Below are 6,107 nucleotides of genomic sequence, written 5' to 3'. Positions count from 1 at the left end.
GCCCTAAAAAACCTATGGCAGAACTGACTGACATGTAGACCCGTGATTGGACTTCCCTCCCCGATGTTCTCTTGGAGCAGATCTATAATCGTATGGACCTACTCATCACCGTGCGTCTGGCCGCATGCTCGGTGTCTTTGTACCGTCTACTCGTCTGCAACCGGCCGACCCTTTTCAAGACACCCTGCTTGCTGATGCCCGATCCTCACACATGGACCGGACACCGACTTAACGATCCTACAGAGGTTGTTGTGGTGCCCCTCGACATGCTACCACTACCCGTCCACCTGTCCTTCATGCGCGGCCACTATTGGGTGGGCATCAAGGCCAACTAGATCGTCCTCATCCACCAATCTGGTAGTCCGTCGCATCTAATGGATATCTAAACCTAGTGAGAGATCACCCTTCCCTCGTTGGATACCGCTGGCATCGAGCCTCGCGGCCCGCCAGACACTCCTGCCTACTATGCACGAGACACGTCGAGCTTTTGGTGGGACCTTTGTTTGCTGAAGGTTGTAATATGCGAAGTTCCCACACCATCAGAAGACTACATGGATTAAAACCTCATTGCCTTGTTCGACATGGGATTAGTCTATCTGGAATCCGGTCGCCATACATGGTTATGGATCATCATCAATCATGTTGATCCTCCATTTATGTCTGATGCTATAGTGCATGATGGCATCGTTTACGCAGTCGACGCACAGATTGGCTACCTATACTAGTGGAATCTATCATTGTGTAATTGTTCTATCTCATCTCATCTTTACCTTATGACGACTGCATGTTGATTGTTAGAAATTTAGAATAGATAGTATGTCTATAACCACATCATTGCTATATGTTTCTCTCATTTCCTTGATTTTTATGACCACGCATGTTATTGTTAGAGTTGTTATGAGAAAAATTGGCATCTAATGATTGTTAGAATAGATATTATGAGTATAACCTCATGATTGCTATATGTTACTCTCATTTCCAAGATTTTTATAACCAAGCATGTTATTGTTAGAGTTGATATGAGAACAGTAGTAACTGCTATGGTAGAATATGAGTAGGCCCTGTCATAGCTGTTCTCCTCTCATTTTTACATGATGTTTGAACCATGACATATTGCTAGAATATGAAAGCCATTGGCTTAATTTTTTTAACTTGGGGTATGATTATGACCACGACATTACAATTCTTTGTCTATGATCTGTGTTACTATTATAATAATCTCACACATACTTTGAACATGATTGTATAATTTTGTCCTTTTGGTCTCCAATTTGATTTGTTCCAGCAGACGAAAATCTGCTGGCCTTCATGATTCCAGAACCTGGAAATATACAAGTCAATGGGTGGTGGTCTATCGCTCGTTCAACTAACGGCGGGCATTTGATGCAAATTAGCATGTACCAAATTGACCAAACCATTTCATCAAACCACATGCAGTACAATGCCTGGGGCGTTCCTGACTGTGGTGGCTATGACTGCTTCATGTTCGAGAAAGATCCCAACTCTGTTCGGCTAGGCGTATTCAACTAGAGGCGGGTTTACAGCCTCGGCGACCACTCCATGTTCCTCTGGCTCAATTATCCGATCATCCAACCAATGATCGATCATATCACCGGCGATGATTACCATGCTATGAAACTTCCATTTGCCAGGGGGAACTATGTTTACGAATCGTACCATGGGTTTCATGAATCACCGTATCCAGAGATTTGTCGACACAGCTTGTTGCTAGCTAATCTTCAGTGTGTGAAAGGCATCAAGTTTCCATGCGATGAATGGCTTTTGCAAACCCGACATGCGGTGATGTGGTTCATGCCAACAGCAAATATTCACAACTTGATTCGTAGTGATATCTAGATTGAGCCATGTAACCTGCTATTGTAGCATGTCCCTCTTTTGTTGGATATTAGGTACTGTAGTTAGTTTGAAGGATAGATACCTTTCTGGGATCAAGTGCATCCTAACTCACCTGCATAGGATGTACTTATAATGATGATGGAGATGTTGTGCAGAAGCCATATAGATATCAATTAGGCTTCAAGTGCGTACTTGTTGGTGAAAGTGTTGTCCAATGGGAATTATATCTTGTATTACTCATGTAGCCTACAAAGTCTGTCGCAGAACCTTGTAACTTTGTACTCCATTTCTAAATTTGTACTGGTCCTCTATACCATATATTGCGCTACTCATACTACTACCTCCCTCCTAGTTTATTGGCCCCCTTCATAATTTGTGTCAAATTTTGACCATAAATTTAACTTACTAAATGTTAATGCATGTCACAAAAAATTATATCGTTGGATTCGTATTTGAACATAGTTTCTAATGGTATAATTTTCGGTGACATGCATTGTCACTTTGTTAGTTAAACCTATGGTTAAAATGTGACACTAAATACGACTAGTAAGTAGTACAGTAGTAGTACTAGTATACGTCGGTCAAATTATTCATCATGTCCTCACATTGAATTGACGTGACAACACGCTACGCATGAGGTGACACAAGAGTCCCGACAGCGTGCTTTGTTCACCAAAGTGAGCCTCACCCCTCTCGTACTACAACAACACTCTCGCATTCTCTACAAAATCACTCTACCATTCTCTCCCAGTCTCCCCGCCTCCAAGCCGTTGCCTTGTTCTGATCCATTTGGTACGATGAGCGATAAGCTACTGGAGTTGCTATACTTCATTGCAAGTAGTCAAAAGGAAGAGGCTAAAAAATTGATCTCAACAAGTATGATCTTCAAGATAGCCGAATGAAGGAAGGAACCAGCGAAGCCGCTCATGTGAGTATTCGTCCCATCGCCCTATATTATGATTCGATCTTTATGGGGGTTTTCAAGTCTTTAGAGTCTACATGTAGTAATGAAACTGAGACCCTAGTTTATTTGGGTATTGTGGACTTCAGATTTGGAGTACCACTTATCTGTCGAAATCTTTCATCATTTACTAAAAATAGTTGATTGATCATACATTGAGTACCATTTAACTGGAATTAACTGATGCAAGTCCAAGAAGGATTGGCTGGTGCTGCCGGCTGGCGTCAAGTTCGATCCTACGAATCAGGAGCTGATGGAGCACCTTGAGGCCAAAGTGAGTGCTGACATCGCGAGATCTCACCCTCTCATCGATTTGTTCATACCAACCATCGACAACGAGCATGACATATGCTACACCCATCCTGAGAAACTTCCAGGTGAGACACCGATCGGCCGTCTACTTGCACAAACATATTCCTTTGTTTATACTCTATTTTTCTTTTTAGATGCAGACCTAGTGAGGCAATTACAATTTGACAGTTAATAAAAAGCAAAACAAGTGATTGCAACATGCCAAATATGTTATGAAAATGCCAACTACGTACACAAAAACCTGTATTCGACAATACTGTAGGTATCACACTAAGTAGCCTAAGCAAGCATTGCTTCTAGCGCAACTCCATGACGTTCAAAAGGGGCACGTGGATGCATCGCAAGATACAGTTGGAGTGCGGCATGCACGCGATGTGGCACAAGACCGGCAATACCTTGCTAGTGATGGTCAACGGCCGGCAGACACGCATCAAAAAGGTTATGGTGCTGCACACCAACAAGAACTTCAACCAATAGAGGACCAACTGCGTGATGCACCAGTACCACCTTGGGGACCTGGACAAATAGAAGGAGCGGGAGCTAGTCCTCTGCAAAATTTTGTACCAGACAAACACTAGGGCCAAGACTAAAAAGATTATAAGTTAGTTTGGTATTGGTACTTGTACTACCTGGTCGTCTGTAAGTTGGTATTGTTGTTAAGGATCTTTCGGTATGAACTTGGCATTTGCTTCCAACCATCATGTCGAGGGTCAACGTGGATATAAAGCTGAATCATTTGTTTTGAAACAAATTTTCAGGAACCTGATTTTTATTTGATGGGTAGCATAAGCACTGCCGTTGAATTCCCAGTTCTCCAAAAATTTTACATCTTTGAAGTACATAGGGGGTTCATCCGATTTCACAGGCCGATAGTTGGACGCAGCATGTCAGAACTGGGTTGTGGCATGCCAAGCCCAGCTGCAAATTGTTAAAAGAGAGGAGCGATGGATTTGGGCTTGCCAGAACAGTTAAGTGTCGCGACCTCCCATGGACTAAAAAAGGCCTAGTCCGTTATTAATAGTTTAAATATGTAAAATATTCCATAATGAAAAGAAATATGTAAAATGTAATGAATTTAGTCCGCTTTCACTGAAAACCATCCGATTCGCATGAAATTCGTCCATGGAACCACAAGGCGGCTGTCCATACAGAGCCTAACCGTACGGAACCAGCAGGTCCATGGCCATACACAAGCAAGTGCATGCACTTATTATAACGATGGAAAAATAATGCTGACATCCTAGATGGTGAAACCCATGAAGTTTTCAACGTAGTCAATAAACAAGAGAATTCTTCAAGTATAGACTGATAGCTGGGATCCAGAAGGTATATTGTTCTTCAGGTCAAGCAAGTTTCAACTGGGCTGTAGACTACCCAGGCTTGGTTTTGTTTTTAACAGGCCCAACCTATGATGACAACGGGGCATAAAGATCCAGTAGGCATCATCTGGCCTCTGGCCCTCCATCCTTAGTTACATTTTCTCTTAAAACATCCGCATGTAGTTTTTTTACTGAATCAAACAGACGGCCAAGTTCTATTTTCCTCTTGAAACTCCATTTCCTACTTCTGTTTTCTAATCTCTACCTATAGTTTTACTAGTTCATATACACATATTATTACATTGAAAATACATAAAGTTCCCTCTTCATCTTTACATCCTTTTTTTTGTTGTTTTCCCTCCTAGCGCTGATTTTTTTACCACTGGTTTTCCCTAAAACTAACTCAATTGTCCCATGTCTTATTAGCTTACAAAAACAAAACGATATTTTATTTGGCAATTCAATCAGTTCTTAAAAAATAAATGTTTATAATTTCCGGATTAAAACAATTCAGACTCCACCGAAATATGCAAAATAAGGTTGAACTTTTTGACCGTGGGCCTGGCAGAAAATGGGATGTAATAAATTCATTAAGAATTAGCAAATGGGCTGGAAATTATTTAAAAAATAGCAAATGGGCTCTATGTTGTCTGCCATAGATTTGGAGGCTGACTTATGGACCTACTAAGTTCATGCTTACACAAGGTTTCTCAAAAAAATAAACTTAGTCAACAATCAACTCTACCAGTGTCAAACCGTTAGAGGTCAATCTAACGGCAATCATGCTTCTTTAGTCTCAGATCTTCCTGCTCCAGCCGCCCAAACCAGCACCGGCGCAACCGCCTGCACCTGCCTCCCGTGGCCGGCTGTGTTGGCGGGCAGGCCTCACGGCCCCACCATACTTGCATCCCTAGCCTGGCTATCCCTCTACTCACCCACACCTCCTGTTATTCTCTGATGATGGCAGCCTCACACTGCGGCCGAACAAGTGAACTCTCGTACCCACTCCATGTGGGAAACAACTACTGAGTCTTCCTCGGCTCCGGGTCATCCCTTACTTGGCTTCGCCATCGTCCACCGCCTTGGTGCTCTCGGCATTGCGTTGTCAATGAACGACATCCATCGGAAGAGGACTATATGTGTAGAGGGTGACAGCTGGGTCCACGACCACATACAAAGAAGTGCCTCATTATTGCGTGCAAAATAATGATTCCTCCACCTGACAGCAGGGACCCACTGGAAGGGCCTCTGTATTTCATGAAAAAATGATCCTCCCACAAACCGCTTGGACCCGCCATCCATATCTTCGCACGGAAGGAAGCGTGTCCTTATTACGCACAAAAAAATGAATACCCCCTGCTATCTGGGACCCACCATAGTTGGAGCATGACTTGTGGGCCTACTAAGTTGACGCGAATGGAGGGCTTTGTCAACTTAGTCAATATGAATGATTCTAGCTCCAGTGACCGTACGATGTCCATCCAACGGCCGTAATGCTTCTTCAACCTCTGGTCTTCTTCCTCCAACTGCCCAAACCAGCGCCGCTCGTGCCACCTGCTCCTGCCTCCCATGGCCGGCTCTGCTACCGCACAGGTCTCACCGCCCTACCCTACTCCCATCACTGGCCTGGCCATCCCTGTAATCACCCATACCTTCTA

This window comes from Triticum dicoccoides, chromosome 7A, assembly GCF_002162155.2.
Source record: "Triticum dicoccoides isolate Atlit2015 ecotype Zavitan chromosome 7A, WEW_v2.0, whole genome shotgun sequence".
Lineage (NCBI taxonomy): Eukaryota > Viridiplantae > Streptophyta > Magnoliopsida > Poales > Poaceae > Triticum > Triticum dicoccoides.
This window is presented reverse-complemented; position numbering follows the sequence as displayed.